Consider the following 24,231-nt stretch of genomic DNA (forward strand, 5'->3'; position numbering starts at 1 on the left):
AGAGTCCTGTTTCAGTTCTTAGGCACCAAATTCTCTCAGCACTGATAGCCTGGTTTCTATGTAAGATTACTGAATTCTAGTAGCTGCTAAGAGTAATCATGAGCAGTACACATTATATCTTAGATACTGTAAACATTAAGTAGCTGAATCTTGGATACTGTAGAATTCATGTGAGTTTCAGCTGGTGAGGTAACATAGTAACGTATTGTGTCCTTGGTTGTTCCCTGGTTACTTTCTGTTAGTGATATATCCTTAGTGATTCCTTGGTTACTCCTGATCTGATTCGTATATAAGCTCTGTTTGATTCACAATAAACATGCACTGGCATCTAAACCTCTGCATCTCTGGTGTCTTAATTTATATCCATCAGGATCCCCAAGCCCACCAGGCTTGAACTGTGGTCACTGTACCATGACATATGTCACTCATGTTAAGTAATCTACATGTATTATATGTGGATTATTAAGTATGCTATATTTTTTGAGACTTCCCTCGTGTTATTTATCTCTCCTTCCTCTTTCCATATTACTATCCCCCACTCCCAAGTTAAGCCCCTTCAAACTTCCCATTTCCTTCTTGCTTACTATGCTCTTCTCCCTAAGGACCAACCCTCACAGGATCAGAAGGTCATATGCTAGCTGCCAAGGGAGAAAAGCAATCAATACTCCTACCCATGTGTAAAGCCTATGAATCAAGACAATGACTCTCCCTGCAAAATATCCTAACAATGGAGTAGCAGCACTTTTTTTTTCAAGTCCATCCATTTTGACCATTTTAGTTTTATTTGTAAAGGAATTTTCACAGAGGGGCACTGTTTAGATATGTTTATAATTCTGAGTTTTTGGTCTTTTCATATGCATTGACTTAATTTATACCATTAATCAATCAAGGCATAGTGTATAGACTGATTTTAACTGGACTGGCAAATGAGATCAGTATCCTACAGCACTCACCTTTAAAAATAATGGAAATCTCTGTCTTGTAATTGCACAATTTCTGTGTAAGTCTGTTTGATAATATGTTGAAAGCATTTTTTTTGTTTGTTTGTTTTTCTGAGACAGGATCTCACACTGCAGCTCAGGCAGGTCTGTCTGGAATTCATTATAGACAAACTCTTGGCAATCCTCATGCCTCAGCCTACAAAGACTTGTGATTACAGGGGTGAGACAACATGCTGGGATTGAAAGGTTTATTTTAATAATTTTAAAGACTATTGAATTATAGTTATGAATGCCTGTTATAGCAAGCTGCATTTGTTAAAATTGCACCATTTCTTAGGGGTAACCAGCAACTGTCTAATTAGATTTATGTCCTATTCAATAGGATGGAATTCATGTCTGGTACTCTAAACCTAAACAAATAGCCATGGCTTCAGAGGTCATAAACCTTAAAGAGAACTTACTATGGACATTCCCCTAAACCAATGCCTTTCTAACAATATTCTAAACACTTATCTTCAAGCATACGTATAAGCTCTCATACCTTATCAAACAAGCTTCTTTTTGGAACAGAGACCATTACAGAGTGCCAAAACTGGTCAATATATTAAGTGATCATATGGTGTGCAACATCAGTTGGTACATCTAATAATGAAACCCTTACACTCAAGGCTCAAGGAATGGAAGAGGGCACAGGAATATAGTAAGAGCCAGAGGAACTGGATGTTTACTGCAATATAGTGTCTTCCAGACATGGCAGGGAAGCTGTGCCCATAAAATATCAACAATATGATTTCCTAAACAAGAACTACAAAATGACAACACTGGCTGCTGCCATGTCTGCAGAGATGGGAGAAATTTCACAAGGTCCCATCTCTAGATGAAATACTAAAATTAGTGACTACTGAGAGTGAAAATTAGTTTCTCCAGGGACCAGCCTTGATAGGTTATCTAATTCCAAGTGGTCAGCCCAAACACATGTACATACAAGCATCACTGAATGAATTCAGTAGGTTGTTTATATAAGTAACAATAATAATTAGAGAGAAGGTAAAGACACTGAAATAGTGAAGAAAATTTGGAAGGATTTGGAGGGGAAAAAAGGGAGGATTGGAAATGATGTAAATAAGTTCTTGTGTATGAAATTCTCAAGAAACCCATAAATGGGTCAAATTATTTATGTGTGAAATTTGCAAAAAATAAAAATAAAAATATTGGGCTATATAATAAGATAGAAATACAATTTTATTTTATTTATTACTTTTATTTTATGTGTATGAGTGTATTGCCTGCATGTATGTGAGTGCACCTGTGTCACGCAATGCCATAGAGGTCAGAAGAGGGCTTTGGATTCCCCTGGAACTGGAGTTAAGGACAGTTCATAGCCACCATGTGGGTGCTGCGAATCGAACCTGGGTCCTCTACAAGAGCAGTTAGTGCTCTTAACCTCTGAGCTGTCTCTCCAGCCCAGAAACAAAAATTTTTAAAGAATTGAAACAGAGAGACTGATAACATTTTCTAAGTGACCTATAAATTGTCAAGTGGTAGAAGTGTCTGAACAGCATTGATCATCAAGGAGATACAAAATCTAAAGCACTCTCAGATTACTTTATGTTACTTATAATGAGTATTATCACAGGTGTCAGTGAAAATCAGGCAAATGGGAAGTCTTTACACATACCTTGTAGAAATGTAAACTAGAGGCTGGAGAGTTGGCTCAGTAATTGAGAGCACTGGCTGCTCTTGCAGAGGATCCAAGTTCATTTCCCAGCTCCCACATGGCAGCTAAGAACTATAGGTAACTCCAGTTCCAGAAGAATCAACACTCTCTTCTGACTCCATGGACATTTCAAGACATAGGTGCAATTTACATACATGCAGGCAGCACATTCATATACATTAAATAAAAGTGTTAAATAAAATGAAAAACAAATGTAAACTAGTATAGACATTATAGAAAATAATATTGGATTTTCAAAAATTAAAAAAAGAACTACATTGCAATCTGGTCATTTCTCTTAAATGAATGACTCAAGTTTAGCAACTGGTCATTTAGTATATGAGTAAATATTACAAAATTAATGAACATGGAGAATCAGCAGCAGTTTTAGTTTTCACAGTGAATTTCAGGATGGCTTCATGGTAAGGCAGCTTAATTGTGTAGATTAGTTTAATTCATTAAGTTCCATATAACATGAATATTTTAATGTAAATTATCTTTTTAAATGACTTTCTTATTGTGAAACACAAAATATTAATAATTAAGTCATCATTTGGTGAATCATTTAGAGAATTCTTTCATAATGAAATTATATCAGTTCAGCATGCTTTTAGAAGCAAGTAAAAGAACAATTCAGAATGTTTAAAAACAAGAAACTATTGTTGCTTGTAAGAGGCCATCTGGAGGCAGAACTGGATTGCATATTTCTGCTCAGGATACTGGCTGTTTTCACATCATGGAAGAAACTTAGCTCCAGAACTATGACATTCTTGTACAATATTATCTGTAATTGGGAAAGAAATAAATTCTGTTCTCACTGGCTTCCTTGATGGGAAAATTTCCATATGTTATATAGCAGACTTCCCTCAATTCTGATTGACTAGAGTAATTTTATTCTAATACAAACCAATCAATGTTGATTAACATAACGTTAATATGATTTCTCTTGATTAATCAGCACTTTCGGGTTCCTCACAGGGAAGTTTGCCTCCCCTGAAGCAGACCATTGACCAATCAAAGTCAGTGTCCTCTAGTATGGCAAAATAAAGAGGTTAAAAATTGGGAAACTGGTAACCTAATGTGCCTCCCACACAGTGCTAGAGGGCCATTTTGTGAAAAACTAAAATCAATTTCTGTACCCAACATTTATAATGTACTTGCAACATGCTGCATTTATTAGCTTTGTGTGTGTGACTTCATATAATCCTCCGGTTGTACTCAGGATGTTAATTCTGCATTGCACATGAATAGATGTAGAAATTTTGAGATCAGTTTAACTGACAATTCCAAGAAGTACTTAGTGGTGAATGGAATTGAACCTCAGCTTGTTGGAAGAAGAATAATCTTCTCTGTCCTGGGTTAAAATGAGAGGAAATAATTGATACTGTAAATTGTTTTGCCTTGTTGATTTAGAAATAATGAATTCACAGTCTAGTTCTGGCCTGCCACCTATTTCTCACCTCCCCTTTGGGACCTTATTTAATTGAGCTGACATGAGTCCTGCTGCCAGAGGCTCACATGAGCAAGCCTCCAATGGCTTGGAAGTCTCCACCTCCCTGTGTTCATGAACCAGCCCTGGCTCTTGCAATCTTTCTGCCTCCTCTTCCACAATTGTTCCTGAGCTCTGGGTGGTGAGGTTCCATATAGGAGTCCCATCCTATACTCTACAGTCTCTTAGTCTCCAAAACATGACCGGTTGTGGCTTTCTGTGTGCATCACACTCTAGTATGACTTACATACGACCACTGGATTGGCTGACTAGACTCCAGTGGATGGATGCATTTACACTTAGTTACAAACACCTGAATGAGTAGGACTCAGCATGTATGGCAGAATGCGCAGGGTAGACACATGGATTGTGGAGGGTTCTGGATTTGAGTGGCAAATATATGAAATTTTAAAATCTCAGTAAAAAAAAATAAATAAAAAAAGAAGTGAAAGAATAAAACAAACAAAACAAAAATAATGAGTTAGGGATTTTCATTTCTTTTGTAAACAGGTGATCGTTTGAACTCTGTTCTAGTTTGCTTCTCCACTGCTGCGACAAAACAGTCTGACCAGTACCAACTTGGGGAGGAGAGGGTTTCTTTTGTCTTACACTTCCTGGGTCACAGTTCATCAGGGAGCCCAAGGAAGCTGGAGGCAGGAGCTCAAGCACAGACCATGGAAGAACGCTGCTTACTGGCTTGCTCCAGGTCCATTCTCAGCCGGTTTCTTATACAATATAGAACGTCCTGCCCACTTGGCTGAGCCTTCTTACATCACTCAACAATCAAGAAAATGCCCTACACACATGGCCACAGGTGAATCCAATGGAGGCAGTTCCCCAGTTGAGGCTCCCTGTACCCAAGGGTATCAAGTTGACAACCAAAGCTACCCAGTGCAGGCACTCATTTAAGGAAGTTGTTAGCTTGAACTTAATAACTATATATGCATGCAGCCCTCTAAATTCACAAGTAAAGAAATTAAGGAACAGAGATAATTTTTCTTAGGTGACAGAGCATGGAAATAGCCAAACATTGATATGCGTGTAGACTCACTTTGACTTGAAGATCTTCTACCATGTAATGCTTGAAATCTCTGGTCAATGAAGGAAGTTAAGGGAGTAGTTTTGAAATAATTAAAATATATTAATGTGGGCCTGGAGAGATGGCTCAGCGAAAAGAATAGTGGCTGTTCTTGCAGAAAACCTGGGTTCGTATCCCAGCGCCCATATGGCAGCTAACAACTATCTGTAACTGCAGTTCCAGGGAATCCGACATCCTCTTCTGTCCTCCTCAGGCATTGCATGACACAGGTACATAAAATAAAAATAATATTTTTTAAATGTATAAATGTGAGTAGCGTATTATATGCTTATGATGTGAAAGTAGCTAAAATATTGAAGCAAATGTATTCATCTTTTATTTATGGTTTAACCTAGAAAGAAGGATAAATTTAGCCAATAAGTACAACTATTTATTTTACTTCTGGACGAGAGGGTGTTTGATAAAAGTAGAAACGGGAACCTATGTCTTCTTTAGAGGAAAAAGTTGGAAGAGAGAGTCAATGTTGATTTAGAATGGGCTGCTGAGAAGGAAGACAGTGACATGTGTGAGCATGAGTACTAATTTAGTGCTCATCAAGGATGTCGGCCACATCAGTTCCTAATCTCTGGACTTTCTGCTCTGGTTATTTGCTTATATTTTTATTTATTTCCTTGTTTCTTTTTAATTTCCCCTCCTGAAAGAGCAGAGTGAACTAAACAGGGCAATCAAAATCAGTACTTGAGGGGTTTGTTGTACAGACACAGGCACATGCCTAGTCCTTTCATTTCCTTAGGCTAGCCCTTCAGTGTGTGTCTGTGCATGTACTCTCACAGCACTGCATGCTTTCCAAGTGCACTATCCATTCATTTTTGTAAATGATATGTTTTGTTTTGTTTTGTTTTTTACCTTTGTGGGAAAGCCCAAGCTGGCCTAGAACTCACTATGTAGACCAGGCTGGTCTTGAACTCAAAGATCTGCCTGCCTCTGCCTCCCGAGTGCTGGGATTAAAGGCGTACGCCACCACGTACAGTTTTATAGAAAATATACATTTGAGTAGAGGTGTGTTTAAAGATGTACATATATGTAAACGTGTGGACACATATTTTGCGTGTATATTCATATATATAACTTTGTAATTCATTCCATCATTCAATAGTAAGCCAAAATATTTGCTGAGTTGTTTAATTTTTCAGTAGTTCTGAATTTTTCAAATATTTAAAAGTATTTTTCTTTCCCAATTTTGCATCCAAGTGGGAAATATATTTCATGATAAAACATTTGAGTTATGTCTCACACTTTGTGCAACTGTAAGCTAATAATTAGTCAGTGTTTAATTTCCCAAGACTATGGAAAAGCATGAAATTTTGTCTTTGTTTCATAAGTTGAATATCTGAATAGCTTTCCCACCTTGGTTTTGAAAGAAACTCCAGACACAGAAGTATTCGTAACTGAGGGTATTTTCCACCAAAATATATTCAGCGAATGGAGATAAAATCAGCATTTGAAACATGTGTGCTTTTTTTGTTCCAGCTCAGAGAGTGTGATTCAACTGCATGTAGAGTGCCCTTCACTGCACTGCTCCAGTTTGCAATTGAACAGAGAAGGCAGATTCATTTTCAACAGTTTTCTACCGGCTTTTACACTGAGGTGTTCAACGGATAGTATCTCATGTTACAAACTTGTTGAACAAATCACTATTATTATTATTTTAAACAATTTAACAGTTTTTTATTTTTTATTTTTATTTTATGTGTATCTGTGTATTGCCTGCGTGTAGGTAAGCGCACCCGTGTTGTGCAATGCCCATGGAGGACAGAAGAGGCTGTCAGATCCTCTGGAACTAGTTACGGACAATTGTTAGCTGCCAAGTGAGTGGTGGTGTTCAAACCTGGGTCTTCTGCAAGAACAGTTAGTGTACTTAACCGCTAAGCCATCTCTCCAGCCCAAAAAATTATTTTTAAAAATTGTAATATCACTGTAAGGACTGAATCTTGTGACTTTAGTTATTTGTTTTGCATCTCAGTGGTTGATTGTTGGGTCTTTTCTGAAGATTCCTAAGTAGATAATCTACTTCTGTTTGTGATGACAAAGAACAAATTCATTTGTATAAAGGGCTTTTGTAAGCTATGCTGATTATATTTATCATACAAAGCATTTCCATTTGTGCAGATATTCAGGACAAATAAGTGTGTTTATCTGCAGCAAGAAATGTTCAAATTAGATAGCTGCTGCTAGCTTTATCACTGTATTGTTTATAGTTTGATGGATGTAAAGTGCTTTGAGAAGTATTCCTTTCCCTGTTACCATCATTGAATATCCTCCTTTAAAATCATGTCTTTGATTTTTCAATTTACTTTTTACGCTTTGGTCACAACATTGAATTCCTTTCTAAGGTGTTCATTCACATCATATGGATGACCACTGAAGCTTTTGGTGTTAGTGGTTAATAATAAATGGACTTCTACCTGCAAATGGCAGTTCAGGACACCATGGTCAACGGCTGTTTAGTGTTGGGGTGAAGCTCTCTCTGATGCACAAATTCATACTGAATTTTTGGTAAGAGACTGAATTCTTTTGTCTAAGTGCTATCGTCTTCAAATAGTTTTGTGACAGTGATATTCCAAATTCTGGCCCATGCTTAATGAAGCCTACTACCTTTTTTCTTCTTTATGTATTTTAATAAAAATATATTTATAATCAATTTTTGTGGGCATATAAATACCTTATGACTCGAAAATACTTTTTTTTCTGAGGCAGAAGCAGAAGCTATATAATATCTCAGAGGACAGTAATTTCTCTCTCTCCCTCTCTCTATCTCTCTTTCTCTGTCTTTCTGGCTCTTCCTCACACTATCACTGTGCCTCTCTTTCCATTTATGCTTTTCTTCTTGAACTTATGAACTGTCTCTAAATATTATGAAAAATATATTCAGTTGTGATAAATATGGCATGGATTTTTAAATGATACTCTCCAGAGTATCATTATGCAATTATTTTCTTACTAAAAATGTTTTAGGGGTGGAAAGAAGACTCACCAGTTAAGAGCACTAGCTGCTCTTGCAGAGGACCCAGGTTTCCTTCTAGGCATCCACATGGCAGCTAAAACCATCTGTAACCCCAATTCCAGGGGATCTGATACCCTCTTTTGACCTCTGTGGGCATCGAAGGGCACAGGTGCACTTACATGCAGTCAATACACCCATACATATAAAATAAAATGATAAATAATAAATAAAGAATAAAAATGTTTTAGACTATATGTACAATGTGTTAATACTTTTGGAACAATCTCTGTATCTGTGTAATGCATTTTATTATATACAAAATATAGCTAAGATAATTTAAAATTTTACTTTAACAGTACATTGTGTTACCATAATGGAGAATACTAATGATGTTAGGATATTCTGTTTTTTAAAATACTTAATTTCATTAATAAAAATATTACTCTGTCATTTTTTTAACTTCAAAAGGCTCAGATTGAGAGATGTGTATTTATATGTAATTATTATTTTTATTATTGAATTTTTGTGTATTTCATGTAGAAAATCATCTTTATAACCACTTCACCTTTGACACCCTATAGTTCCCCACCCCCACTGGAGTTCATACCTTCTGTTACTTGTGTTAAGGCCTATTATGTAAAATCAGTGTGCCACTTAGTCTTTGGCAATTCACATTCAATCTGTGTTTGTGACTAGTTATGGAACTCTGTAATTATTTTTGTTTTTTTGAAATAATAGCTTTTCTGATGGGTGGTAACTGGGATATTTGTTTATAGATTTAAGTATCCATATTACATTTGTCTAGGAATGTGACAGACTTCAGCAATAGGATCTTACCATCAAGTTCTGGGAAGTACTCAAGAACTGTGGTAATAGCCAGTATAATTATGGGAGTCTTTTGAACTACTCTGGCCAGCAACTCAAAGGAAGGTTCCTCCTGTCTGTCACTATTGCTTGTTATGCAACCTTCAGCTATACATGGACCCATATGCAGATATTTTTGGACTAATAGGTTTTTGGACTAATAGGAAACCCTCTGCTTTTTTATACCATCTAGGCAATATTTATCTCTCCACAGTATCTCTATGTCTTATCCTTCCTCCCGGCCCTCCCACTTAACCTGTCCCCATTTTCCCTTTTTCTCCCTTGATAATATTTGTATGCAGTGGCCCCACCTCTCTTGAGCTCCTTCTTCCTCTTCATTCCCACAGTTCCTCGTATAGCCCTCCTTCTCCCCCTCCCATTTAACTACCCCTTTTTATACATTTTTCCCCTAGTAACACCTGCCTCCTACTGTTCTCTTTCGGGTTCCTTCTTTTCCTTTACCTCCCTGATTTCCTTCCATTTTCCTGGTTCCTGCATTAACAGCAGGATATGTACTCACTTACAGGGATTCAGTGCTAGGATCCACATATGAGGGAGAACATATGTCTTTTGCTTTTCTGAGTCTTTGTTATTTCACTTAGCATAACAGTTTCTAGATTCATCCATTTATCTGAAAATTTCGTTGTTTCATCTTTCTTTACTGCTGAGTAGAACTCCATTGTATAAATGTACCATATTTTCGTTAATCACTCTTCAGTTGAGGGACACTTAGGTTGCTTCCATCTCTTAGATATTGTGAAAAGAGCAAAAAAAAAAAAATGGCTGTACAAGTATCTCTGCAATAGGATGAGTCCTTTGGAATGGTATAACCAGTTAAACTGCTCTCCATAGGGATTGCACGAGTTTACAGTCCCACCAGTAGTGAATGAGAGTTCCTTTTTCTCCACATCCTCACCAGCATTTGGTATCATTTGTTCTCTTGTGCTTACCCAGTCTGACTGTAGTAAGATTAAATCTTAAGGTGGTTTTAATTTGCATTTCTCTAATTACTAATGATGTTGAACATTTTTAAAGATATTTTTTATCTATCTTTATTTCTTCTATTGAGAACTTTCTGTTTAGATCTTTAGCTCATCTTTTAATTGGGTAACTTGTTTTCTTGATTCTTTATTTTTTGAGGTCTAGCAAATGTAACTAAATGTAATTATATGGTAGGAATGAGGTAGCCAAATAATGACAGAGTCATAATAAGAGAATACAGGTGTTATAAACTTCTGTTTGTTTTTCTATAAATTTTTATATTTAAAATATGTTCATATCAGTCATCATTCATTGCATTTAACTAAGAAAGTATATTTGTGATTTTTGATGAAAGACATATTAAACATCGCTCTTTAAAAACTAAGCTTAGGGGCTGGAAAGATGGCCTCGTAGTTGAGTACTTGCTACTCTTGCAGAGGACCCAGGTTCCTTTCCCAGCACCAACATGGATGTGTGGCTCACAACTTTCTTTAACTCTATGTCTAGGGTATATACCTCTCTCTTTTAGCCTCTGGGGGAATTAGGCATTCAGGGGTTCATTGCATACATGCACATAAACTCTCATACATATACAATAATTTTTAAAAATTTACAAACCTAAATATTAATACAAGAAATGGAGTATAAAATGGTATAGCATTTTCAAGGAGCGATTTCTTAAAAGTTATATCTTTTTCTGAATTTTCTCAGAAACAGAAATAAGATGGTAGATAATTTTTTATTATCAAGTATGGAAATGATACTATATATTGAGTATAAATAGTAAAATACATTATCATGTGATTCCTTATGTAAGATTCGTCTGGGGTAATTTAACAGAAGACACTTGCCATACTGGTTTTAAAAAGGAAAAAGAAACAAAATTTTATTGGCTTGTTTCATTTGATTATGCTTGGAAATAGCTTAGAACACAATGGATTTTATTTATCCATAATAAAATTTACTCATATAAATAGATAAATGTACATATAATGTACATATGTCTCTCACAAAGATACAATCAGTGCTATTTACTGTTTAGTTTATATAATATTGAATGTTTTAGTGATGTTAGAATTCTTGAGTTAGAGTAATTTGTGAAAACCCAAAATAATGGATGCTTTTCAAAGGTTCAAAAAAGTTTCTTTGGAGGGTTCAGTCTCTATTTCATTTGTTCTTTTGTTTTTGTCAAATATGCTCCAGGTAGCCACTGGTTGCTATGAGTAATGACATAGATATGTACACACTGGATCATTTTCTAGAGGGATTTATAGCTAGCACCAGTATTCCTAAAGCAATAATTCAAAGTGTATTTGGTATTACCATATAAGTGACAGAATGTAATGTAATCCTGTGAATACTATTTGATCATGCAGTGTCCACAGAGCGCCAAAGTTTTCATTGATAAAGCAGTGAAAATTAGCCTCTGACTCAGGAAGAAATTAAAATGATCTTGTTTTCTTCTACCACCTATGACCCCTAAGTTTCCTGAAGATACCACTGTTGCTGTAAGCAGATACACGGCTTTAATTATGCCTTTCACCATGGAGCCAACGAGAAACCCAGGAATTGTGATTTCTAAGCTCATTCTGAAATGAACAGAGTAAATTGAAATATCTTATAAAACAAGGACCTGCAACCCTTTTGAATATAGTATACAGATTTTTCACATAAGAATAATGCCTCAAAGGGATAAATGACTTGTTCAATTACTAACAGCAAGTAAGCAACACTTTTTGGCACTAAATCAACTTTTTGAATTAGTGCCAAAAAAGGTAAAAGCAATTCTTATTAGCAAATCGTTGTTAGGAAAACGTTTCAAGTGCTTTCAAAAATTATTGATATGTACCACCTTATTCTTTCCATCATTCTGGCCATTAGCTTTTTCATTCTAAAGAAAATGGTTTTAAAATTTAGACTAGAGTTGTTTATTATTATGCTCTGTTGTACAAAGAGTAGCCTTAGTGCTCTAAGCAAAGACATGTCCAAGATAACTGGTGTCCTAGTGTTACTGGATATTCTGTGACTAATTATATGAATCTAATTATATTAATTATATGAATTCCCTTTTGTTTGTTTGTTTGTTTGTTTGTTTGTTTTTGTCTTTTGGGACAGGGTCTCCCTGTAGACCCAGCTGGCCTGGAACTCACTATGTAGACCAGGCTGGCCTTGAACTCACAGAGCTCCACCTGCCTCTGCCTCCCAAATGCTGCGATTAAAGGCGTTGCACCACCATGCCTGGCCCTTTTTTCTCTTTTTATATTCTATATTTTTCTTCTTTGAATCAGGGTTTCTTGTAGACTGTGTTGGTCTTGAACTTGGCCTTGCATTGGTGATCCTCCTGCTTCCAATATCCCCAGTGGAGGATTTAGAGACATGCACCACTGTGCCTCTTATCTATCAAAAAGAAAGTGCTGAATGTACTGTTGAGGTAAGGGTCTTTGGGGAATGTGCAGGTGCTCCAATTTTATTTGGTATTGAATCAGTATAGTTTATTTCTCAGATATTTATTTTATTTAATATGCAAAAGGAGATACTTGGAAGTTTGTTTGTTTGTTTGTTTGTTTTAATTTATGTATGAGTGTTTGCTTGCCTGTAAGTAAATGCACCATCTGCATGCCTGGTGCACATGGAGGCCAGAAGAGGACATCAATACATTGGAACTGGAGTTATAGATGGTTGTCAGCAGCTATATATGAGCTGCAAACCAAACTCAGGTCCTCTGTAAGAGAAGCAAGCTATCTTAACCACTGAATCATCTCCAACTCCAAAAGCGAGACCGTGTTTTACTGTTAGAAATAGCTCCCATTGTCTCCTGGACAAGAGATGCAGCATTTTTGGTAGGTCCGAATGTGTAGAACACAATTTTCTTACAATGTACTTTTATCTAAATTATGTCTTAAGTATGAACGGGGTCTTAGCAAAGACGACTTCTGTTCATTAGCTTGTTGATTACAATTTTGTTTTTTATATTAAAAAAAGCACTTAATTTGTTTTGGTTCTTATCATGTGCAAGTTGCCCAATTGCAGTCATCCTGTTATTGAACAAATAGTGCTAGAATTATAGTCTGATTAAAAAAAAATATGTTGCATGAGACATATTATAAGACTCTTTAATGTGACCTCTCCAGCACTTTGGAGAGAAAACCAAACACAGTGATTTACATTTTACACAGGGAATTCAATGTAAGTGATCTGGGGGTGACACTTGAAGTCACTGTGATGTTATTGTGTATTTAATCTTCCTTGCATCTCATTTTTATTGCCAGAGAATTTTGGCGTGCAGTTCGCATACAAACAGGGGTAGACAAATGCAGCATAGACTACCATAAATGAATTACAATGAGACAGAGCAAGGCAACATGCTGATCTGTTTAAAACACAGAAACCCAGCAGGACCCATAATGACCAGACAATCTTCTAAATTTATGAGGCACACCATGCATATGAGCAATTTCTATTATTATAATATTTTTTCATGAAAAATCAATATTTTTATGTGAGTCTACCTGATGGTACTTAAAATTCTACTGGTGTATAAGGAGACAAAAACAAGTGTGGGTGGGTGTTCAGTACTGTAAAACCTTGAAAATTAAATTCACTACCGTCATAGATATGTAGTCCAATTTTTCATGAATATAGGAATTAAATATAACCTGCAATAAAATTTAGTTGGAAAGAAAGCACTTAATTTCTGAGATTATTTATGTCAATGCAGGTAGAATTGAGTTTTTGGTACTTTAAAAAGGTATACTTTTAGTTATTAATAAATTAGCCAAATTATATAGCCTATCCAATAACCAGGTACAGCACAATCAGAAATCCACATCTCCATCAAAGGAAAAAAAAATGTTTAATAATAGTAATAATAATAATAATAATAATAATAGCCTTTTCTGAAGCTATTTCCAGTCTTCCTTTTTTTCTTCTGTCTTCCTACATCAGCCTAAGACTTAATGGTTTGGTTTTTCTGATGGAATTTGTGACTGTGGTCAAGGTGCACTCAAAATAATCACAAGTCTTTAATGCAAGTAGAAGAATAATAGATTCTTTCTGATGTAAAATTCTTGGTTGTCCTGTTGCTAGTGTGCTGTTTGTGCCTGGAATGCAGAGTGGTTTTAATCCATACATCCTTTTTTTCTGAGTTGGGATGCCTGCCAAATCTATGTCTGTGATTAACATTTGAAGTTGTCAGTTTGAGATAAATGTAGAGACAGAAGAACTTAGGACAGTGAACCTGTAGTTAATTTATGTTAAGCAAAGCATTGGCTTTCAGAACTGCAAAACAGATAATTATCTTCATAAATTAATCCTTGTCTTAATATACTATTTAAAACTATCCAGACTTTTAATGCAAATTGGTGACAAATTTCATGTAAAGTTGCTATAATTAAAATCTGTTAAAATCGTTTAAAAAAATTGCTCATGTAAATCTCTAACACGTCCTGTCCTTTAGTTGGGGGAGAAAGTCTACCGTGTTTAAAAATATTTGTCAGTGGCTTCGCTTAAATCATTATTATTATTAATATTATTTTGGTGTTTTGAGACAGGGCTTCACTACTGAACTAAGGATGTAAACCAGGCTGGCTTCGAACTCACAGACATCTACCTACTTCTGCCCCCAAATGCTGGGATTAAAGGTGTTCACCACCACACCTGGCCCTGTTGTTAAATAGGTATTTTTTTCATCATTATTATTATTATTTATTGAAATTTTCAAATTTTATACAATATGTTTTTATCATATTTAGAGCCCCTTCCCAAATCTGCACCCCTTCTTGCTACCCCCATGAATTTCCTGTATTTTATTCTGTATTTATGATTATATATAATTTTTTAAAGACCTGTAGAGTCAAATTTGTGTCCTCAGATGCCCTTTGGCGTGGACTCATTCATTGGCACCTGGTCAAACTATCAAGAGTCATGCCTTTGAAGGAGACTCGCTCTCCCCTTTCTAGTAGCCATTCAGCTGCCAGCAGTTCCTCCGGTAGAGTTGGGGTTTCTAAATACAATTTCTGTATCTATTCCATATAATTATCATAATAATGTGCTGTTTTTCCCGTTGAGACAGGGCCTTGTTATGTAGCACTGTCTGACCTAGAACTCACACTATGGATACCATGCTGGCCTCAAGCTCACTGAGATCCATCCTTCTGCCTCTCTCTCACCTGTGCTGTGATTAAAGGCATGTGCTATCATGCCTGAACTTAATGTACCATATGAAAAAAAAAAATATATATATATATCAGGGCATACAGATTATATAGGTAGATCTGGTAAGCAAGCAATTAAGTGAATTAAGATGTTAGACACCTTGAATCAACAAAAATGGGGAAAATATATATGCATATATACATATATATGTTATATAAATTACTAAGACTTATTCTCACTCAGAGATGGTGAATCACTTGTCCAAGTTATACAACTGGTTTATATAGATTTTGGAAATTAAAACAGTTCTTGCCCATTCTCAAAATCCATTTCCAATGATTACACATACCCCTGACTCAATGCGCCTGAGGTCATCTTAGATGACCATTATTCCATCATGCTTATTGTAAAGAAAGGGAAGGAATCAGGATAAATACTTGAGAAAAAAATCATTAAAAATGTATTCATGTCTCTAGAGGTCTTATTATGCCAGACATTATGCCAAGAATCTGACATGTTATCTCACTTGAGCCTGCACGTATCATATAAGAAAAATACTATTGGTGACAGATTTTATAGTTGATGAAAGTAATGTTCAGAAAGTAAATGTTACTTTCCTGTTTGAGGACAAAGTGACTTGAGTTTAAAGGGTGTGCTTTTGATGACTATTATATTAGCTTCTTACTGCTGCTGTCCATGTTCCCACAAATACAGCAAACTAAAAAATGTAAATTTGTTATCTTGCTTTCTGGAGGTCAGATATGTCTGTGGTTTACAATCAAGGTGTCTTCTTAGGACTCTATTGAGAATATATGATTTTCATTTTCTGTTTGCAATTTCTTGGCTCATGGCCTGTTTATCTTCAAAGCCACCATTGAATAATCTTCAGATCCATCCTTTCTCTTTATCTCATCACTGTTATCTTTAAATCTCCCCTTCATCACAATTTCATTTGAATCTCAACAAAGGCTCATGATTATACTGCGCCTCAGCAGATGAATCAAGATAATCTCCCCATTTGGAGAGTCATAGTTATTGCAAAATCTTTTATTTATTTTTTTCTGTAGATGACAATGTACTCAGGTCCTTGAGATTTTTAAATGAACATCTTTAGGGAAAAGATTTTTCTGCCTACCCCATGTATATTGACCAATGCTTAACAATGTGTTTCAATTACAATAATACATGTTAGAAGAATGTATTACTTTTCCCAGTCTGCACTTCTCAAGGAGACTGCTGTATTAAATGATGGCTTTAATACAGATTAGCATTGTTCAAGGGCAGCAGCTAGCACTGTTTACAAGTTCGACAATGCAGTGTTAAAAATATACTGGCTTTTAAAGTTTCATAATTGGATAACAAGTAATATGTCTGACAGAGGGTTAGTATGTATAGAGATAACCCAAAAAACTAAACATCAAAGCAAACAAAAAACAACAACAAATCTGTAAAAAAACAGCCCAATTAAAAATTGTGGCAAGGAGCTGAACAGAGAGTCCTCTAGAAATGAAATGCAAGTGGAAGAGAAATGTGTTCAAGATCTTTAGTTATCAGGGAAATGCAAATAAAAACACTTTGAGATTTCAATGTACCCTGCTCAGAATAGCTAAGTTCCAAAACACAAACAGTGACAAATCCTGGCAAGAATGTCGTGAAAGGGAACTCCTATTAACTGCTTGTAGCAGTGCCAACTGTTGAAGTCACTATGGGAATCAGCGTGGATACTTCACAAAAAGCTTGAAATTGATCTACTTTGTGATCCAGCCATACCATTCTTGGGCATATGCCCCTAAAGACTCCATACCCATCTAGAGAAATTCCTGTTCATCCATGTTCATTGGTACCATCTTCATAATAGCCAGGAACTGAAAACAACCTAGATGTCAATCAACTGATAAATGAATAATGAAGATGTGGTACATATATATAATGAAATATTTTTCAGCTCTTAAAAGGTTTATGAAAACTGCAGGTAAATGGACAGAACAGTAAATAATCATCCTGAGTGAGTTTAAATCACCTTTCAACTCTCAGAGAGAAGTTTCCATATTCAGTGGATGGTGATTAATACAAAGAAGAACAGGTCTAAGTACAGAGACTAAGAGGCTGCAGACTGCTTATATATTAAACTTCTCCCTCCCACGGCTCAGTGATGATTGGGGAAGAGGTGGGCTGACAGATTGTAAGAGCCAGAGAAGGGAGATGACCACAAAAATACAGAGTTTTCCAGTCAGCTGGCCAGTTACTAATATGAACTCACATCAATGGTGACAACGTGGATAAGTCCCAAGTAAGCTCAAGAAAGATGCAATTCAAACTCCATTGACATGGGGAATTGGGTAAGAAACTCCAGCCTTATGTGAGGAACTGATGGCAACCTATGGTTGCTGGGATGGGAAGTCAATCTCCTTTAAGGGTAAGAATCTTAGATTGACCAGGCTCCAGTGAGTGAACCCATGCTGACAGGCAATTGGGGACACAACCCTGATTCTATAGGCAAGAATGCACTTTGCCTTTATATTTGTGTGAGAATTTCATACATGAGTACACTGTGTACTTTTTTCTAACACTTTGCCCCCTTCCACTCCCCCTGTGTCCCCCAAACCACATCCTCTTGAGTTTATAGCTTCTATAATTATTGTTTTATATATATATATGTATATATATACATACTGACATTTAAAGGTTCATAAATTGGATAACAAAGGATATGTTTATTTTGTATAATGCAATTCGATCATATTCAGTCCTGTTCTCCCACCTCCTCTCAGATCCATCTACACCTCCCTAATCTCTCTACACCTACTTTTTAAAAAATCTTTTGTTCTTTTTGTGAAAGGGTCTCCCTGTAGCCGCAGCTGGCCTGAAAGTCACTATGCAGACCAGGATGGCCCTCCATCTCATAGAATTCTACCTGCCACTGCCTCTGGAGTGCTGGGATTAAAGGCTTGCTCCACCACACCCAACTCACAGTCCTTGTTTGTTAAAGACCATGCAGTTCAATTTGTGATGATAATTTAGGTGAATAGAATAAACCTTTATTTTCATTTTTAAATGTTTTCATTATTTGAAAATTTCATACATGTATACATTGTATCTCAATTATATCCAACCCCATTTTTTAATGTGCTTCATTTTCACTAGAATGCAGAAGCACCTAAATTAAGAAACACGTTAGCTGCATAGTGCCATATCATTTTGCAAAAAATTTCAAATTTTTCTTCAATGTCATAAAATCTGGTGTTAATAAAACTTTGACTTTTAAAACTAATTGCCTTTGTTGAGGTCTGATAACTAATATTAATTCTTAGTTCATTTATAATTCATGCCATTTAAAATTATATATTTACCACTGTTGTTGAGGCATTTTGCAGTGTGCTGTGACAATTTTAACAACTACATATCCTATGAATCCTAATAGCTAAAATGACATCCACTAGCCATGGGGCAGGTTAATAAATTCCTCAGGCAGAGAGCTAATTGGTTCCCAATCTTTGTCTGCTACCTAATCACTGGACTCCAGCCAGAAATAGCCCATGTCCAGCCACATCCTAATTCTATGTCAAGTTAATGAGCTGTTCACATTCTGATTTTATTAACCTCGAAAGGTTCATTCATGTTATGTGGTGACTGGCAGTAAATAGTCATCTGATGGTCAAACCTACATTATCTCAGTTTTGGAAGAGGAAATCTGTAATGCACAAACTGTTTCATAGTGGGTCTTCAGTTAAACAAACTAGAATGACTGCATTCACTTGGGAGGCAAACTGGTACCACAATGCTCTTGAAAAGGGTTTATATAAGTTTTCTGAACATATGACATTTTAATGTTTGTTAATATATGCATACACACACACACACAAGCACACACACACACACACACACACACACACACACAGAGCCCAAGCTCAATATTGTCTTATATGGTATCTGTGGTTGAGGCTAATTTTCTTGGTATGTGTTTTTTAAATTATTATTTATCTTCATACATAGAGATTAAAACAAAACTTTCTTCATAGAGGAAAACCAAGTCAATTGTGGTGTATTAGATCTTAATATTTATTAGCTATGATTTTAAAATATAATCAAAGATCGTTAATAATTGTTTTCAATTCTATTCAATGTCATGCCAAATATTTTTATTTCAGAAAAAGATCTAGTTTATGTATCTCTTTTTAAATGAGCTAAATGTAAAATGTTGCTTCTATTCCAAAGCACTCCATATAATCTCTCCTCTGGTGAAGCGATCGCTACCCGATGATGGCATTCTATACACTAGAGATTATGAAAACAGAAGCAGATCCACAACAGTTGAAATATATCCATTTCTTATTTAGTAAGTAAAATAAATTAAAACTTATATTTCCTTAAACATAGAGTGTAAAATGGCTATTCAAACATTTAAACTTTTGCCATGACTATTCCTTTATGATGCAGGCTAATCAGTCTTTGTGACTCCTTCCAGAAACCCAATGGCATTAGTCTGTAATTACAGGGTGGTTTGGCATTAGCACAGGGAACTGCTATTGTAATGTCTAGAAGCCCCATCAGTAAAGTAATACTAATGTCTCCCTCCACTACTTCAATCTGAAAAGAAAAATATGTGTTGACTACGGCAAATCAAAATAAATCTCTTAGTATTTTATATCTACATTCTTTATTTGTTCTTGATTCTAAAATGTGGATTGGCTTTTAGTGTTTTCTTTCTTTTCTTTTTTTTAAGAAAAGCAATATAATTAGGGTGCATTATGAAAGTAAGAAAAGGCTCAAGTACCAATTTATCCAAAATTGTTGCTTTACTTTATAAGGTAAGTCAGTAATTGTTTAGTAGCTAGGAAGAAAAAAATTACCTTTATATTAGTATATTTAGAAATGTGTCCTCATAACTTGGCATAATCCTCTTCTGTTTTGTTTTATATATAGTTCCTAACAGTACATGTTTTATTTTTTATACAAATCTTATAATATGAACATGTTATTTTCAAACACATGTTACACTGACTTGCGAAAGCACAGTGAGTAACTAAGGACATGCTAGCAGAAAAAAAGTGTTTCTACAATTATCACACAATGAATGATGCTCATTATAAAATTGTACTTTCATGGTAGAATAGCCAGAATTTAAAGAAATTTTATTGAACTTTTGGGTATTTCATGTAGACCATCTTAATCATCTCTCTACCCCTTCCCCATTGGCACCTTCCTATAGCCCTGCCCCACTGGAATTCATTGATTTTGTCATTTGTGTTAAAGTCTATCAGGTCAAGTTATTGCCCCTAGACATCCCTCTGTGCAGATTCATCCACTGAGGACTAGACGGCCTATTTAGAGTTCCTCCCTTTAACTCTCCTCAACCAGCAATAATCAGCTGTCAATACACAGACTCTGAAAAACAAACAACCTAAGTTCTTCCTCATTTGTGGGTCCCAGCATCAAATCCTTATATGTGAGTTTATACCCTGGTGTAACTACAGGTACCAGAGTTTTTCTATTGTATACAAGTATATTATTAAAAGCTAGTAAATCAGTTAAGGATTTACAGGTAGGTAAATAAATATAGAGATAATATGTAAAATCTTTAAAACTGGTGAGAAAGACTGAATAATTTAGAATTTGTTATTCACATGCAGTTATTTATGTGTGGCATAATTATTAATAAGAAGTTCCATGAATTCACTGTATCTAACATTCAGTGTTCAACTCATATTCAATAAGAGAGTATAGATAAACACTAATTTGTTAATTGGTAGCATCAGATTCTTGTAGCTTCATAAACCAAATTATACCTCCAAACTATGGTGATATTACATGATTGTAGGTTTTGTGAATACATATTTAAATTTATAACTGATTAGATAGGGATGAATGGTGTTTTGAGAGGGCTGATTCATGTTGATGCATACTTTCTTTGTATACCATGAACTTGAAGTTGATATATTATGTTTACCCAATAAAAATTAGAAACTTAAACTGAAATAATTCCATATTCTGAAATTTTGAATACAGTAAACTTTTTGAATATAAATTAGTGCATATATCAAATTTTGTTGAATAATATTTTGTTAAATTAATTATGTGGATATCTCATGAGATTATGAATATTGGTTGGCCATGGTATTAGATATCTCTGTATTAGACATCTAATTTCTATTCTAATTTTAATTTATAATCTATTTTGAAGTGCTTTTGCTTACAGCTCTCTTGAGAATTTTTATAGTTCTACTGCTAAAATTACCAATTTGTGTTTTCCATGTGTATATTCATTTTAATAGCTAAAAGGACTGATTTTTACTGAGACTACAAAGAACAACAAACATTCCAAGCAAACTAAAATTATTTCCAATTAACAGTTCCCTCCTAGAAATGCTGATCTATACGAATATTTTTTTCAGCTGAACTTGCTTTTTGTAAAACAAAATTGAGAGATTAACATTTTAAGAATTTCATCCTGTGAAAAGAATAAAACTATATATGGACTGTTTCTAACAAACTATAAATACGGGATTGCTTGTCCCACCTGAAATATATTGATTTAGTTAATACCATTTAACTACATACTGCACAGCAGCCTTCGCCCTGGTTCCATTAGGTTGGCTGTATAGCAATCATGCTGAGACAACAGGACTTCTACAGGAAGGTGCTCTTTTAGTCCATTTCTTCACACAGTCACACTTACCTCCAAGAGGGAGTTCCAGCTAAACAGTTTTTCAAGAATATCTGCAAAGTATATGCATTTGTTGATAAAGACCATAAGACAGAACTATATTTAAAATCTCACAAAGACAGAACTGTATTAAAAATTCTCCATAAAGAAATTTGCCTCTCATGCTCAGTTTTTAGTTTAGAAGCATTAGAGAATTAAAGAAAGCCTTTTTTTTTTTTTTTTTTTAACAACAGTGAATTAATTAGGGACAGTTTTCAGGAGGAATCCCAAATCTCACATGAATATAATGTAATTTCAGAATAAAAGCAGGACTATATTCAAATATATGCATATTTTAAATTAATATTTGAATAATTAGTTTGAGTTTTGATGTTTGAAAACATTAAAAATTTAAATGAGAACCTTTTCCTAGCACTCCTATAACTTTTGTGCCATACTCTTATGCAAATCACTGGAGTAGCCAGAGGGTCACTTATGTGATTTCCTCTCAAGTGCAGCAATAAATGTTAGGATTGTTTGGTGATGCCTAATCCTCAGTTAACATCATAAATCAGCACTTGTCAGATCAGGGAAGCATATTAACTAGAGTTATTATATTTCAAAACAGTTAGGAGTGTTTTTTATTCTGACAGCTTCCCAGAGAAGGGCCTGTGCTATGAGCATCTGCAGATATTTCATACCAATGAGGAGGATACACAATTCCAGTGGTGACTATTAAGGGCAACCTTTGCAAGCATGTCATAATTCTCTCCACAGCCCTCCATTTGAATTCCTGTCATACCAAAACGTTATTTACTCCTCTTACTGAGCTAACAGCTGCCAGCACGTACATTTTAATAGAGTTATAGAATTTTAGAGGCAGGAAAATAAAACTTAGAAGAAACACTATCCAAATTTCCATTTCCATGCTGAAGATGATACCTTTTCATTTCTGAGTACTCACTAAACTCTCTCTAGGGGAGGTGTGGAAGTCACTTGCTTACTTTCTGAATGGACTCATCACTGCCCCTTTTATTTCTAACACCTCACTCTCCCTTTCTCCCTCCTTCCCTTACTAAATGTATGGTTAGTTAAATACACATAAAAATTAGAAAAGCTAGCTTAAAGAGAACTGTCTATCTAAAGCCATGAATTTTTCAGACATTTTCTAACAAAGTAGATACAGCAACCTATAGATTTGGGAACTTAATTTTGCTCGTAGAGAGGACCTCTGAAAACATAGACGGAGTGCCTCTTATTAAAATTGCTTGAGATCAGGAGGTTGGAGAGATGGCTCAATGGTTAAGAACACTGATTTTTCTTGAAGAAAACCCGGGTTCGAAACCCAGCACCAATATGGCAGCTAACAACTGTCCGTAGCTGCAGTTCCAGGGGCTCCGACAGCGTCTTCTGTCCTCCGCGGGCATTGCACAACACGGGTGTACTTACCTACGTGCAGGCAGTATACGCATACACATAAAATAAAAATAATAAAATTTAAAAAATTGCTTGAGATCAGTAGATTTCTGATATACATATACTTAAATATACATAATGAGGTCTTTGGAATAAGATCAAAACCTAAAGAGTATTCAATTTGTTTTATTATCTATGTATCTTATTTGAACAGCCTGAAGACAATTTTATACAATATTTTTGTTGTGCAGGTGTGAGTGAGGAAGATCTGATCCTCTTTAAGGGAATGATTCTAGATAGGCTGACTAGACCCCAGTGGAGGAACTTTCACGGAGGGATGTCTGGGGACACTATCTTGACTCAATATGTCTTAACATAAATGACAGAATGCATGAAATTCAGGGGGTAGGAGTAATGGGAGGGTGCTTATGGGTAAGGAGGCATAAAACTGATTAAAATGTGTATGGGATACACAAAAATCAGTAAAAATATACAAAAATTATCTATGTATCTATGTATCTATGTATCTATGTATCTATGTATCTATCTATCTATCTATCTATCTATCTATCTATCATCTATCTATATTAGGTGGATGGGTGCTTTTGCCTACGTGGATGTAAGTGTACCACATGAATACAATGCCCAAAGCAGCCAGCAGAGGGCATTGAATCCCCTGAACTGGTATTATGCATGGTCACCTGCAATGTGGGTGCTGGTAGCTGAACACAGTTCCTCTGCAAAAGGAACCAGTTCTCTTAACCACTGAGCCATCTCTCTAAACCCTGTACATGTGTTTTGATTGAGATCTTTCACATGAGGTCTGATGTGGGACTTTTTAGATTTTAGAGTATTTTTCATTTTGGATTTTCAGACTAGAAATGCTCAAGTCTTATGTTATAGCATAAATATGCACACAAACAGGATGGAAATAATCATGATGAAGAAATTGGATGACATTTTATTAGTCATGAAACTAGTAA

General features: G+C 35.4%; 1 protein-coding gene across 2 annotated transcripts in view; it reads left to right on the forward strand.

The window, feature by feature from the left end:
• Ncam2 (neural cell adhesion molecule 2) overlaps positions 1-24,231 on the forward strand; it is a 571,884-nt gene that overhangs the window by 15,484 nt on the left and 532,169 nt on the right. The gene's annotated exons all lie outside the window — the stretch shown is intronic.

Source organism: Nannospalax galili, unplaced genomic scaffold (assembly GCF_000622305.1).
Source record: "Nannospalax galili isolate Female #2095 unplaced genomic scaffold, S.galili_v1.0 scaffold256, whole genome shotgun sequence".
Lineage (NCBI taxonomy): Eukaryota > Metazoa > Chordata > Mammalia > Rodentia > Spalacidae > Nannospalax > Nannospalax galili.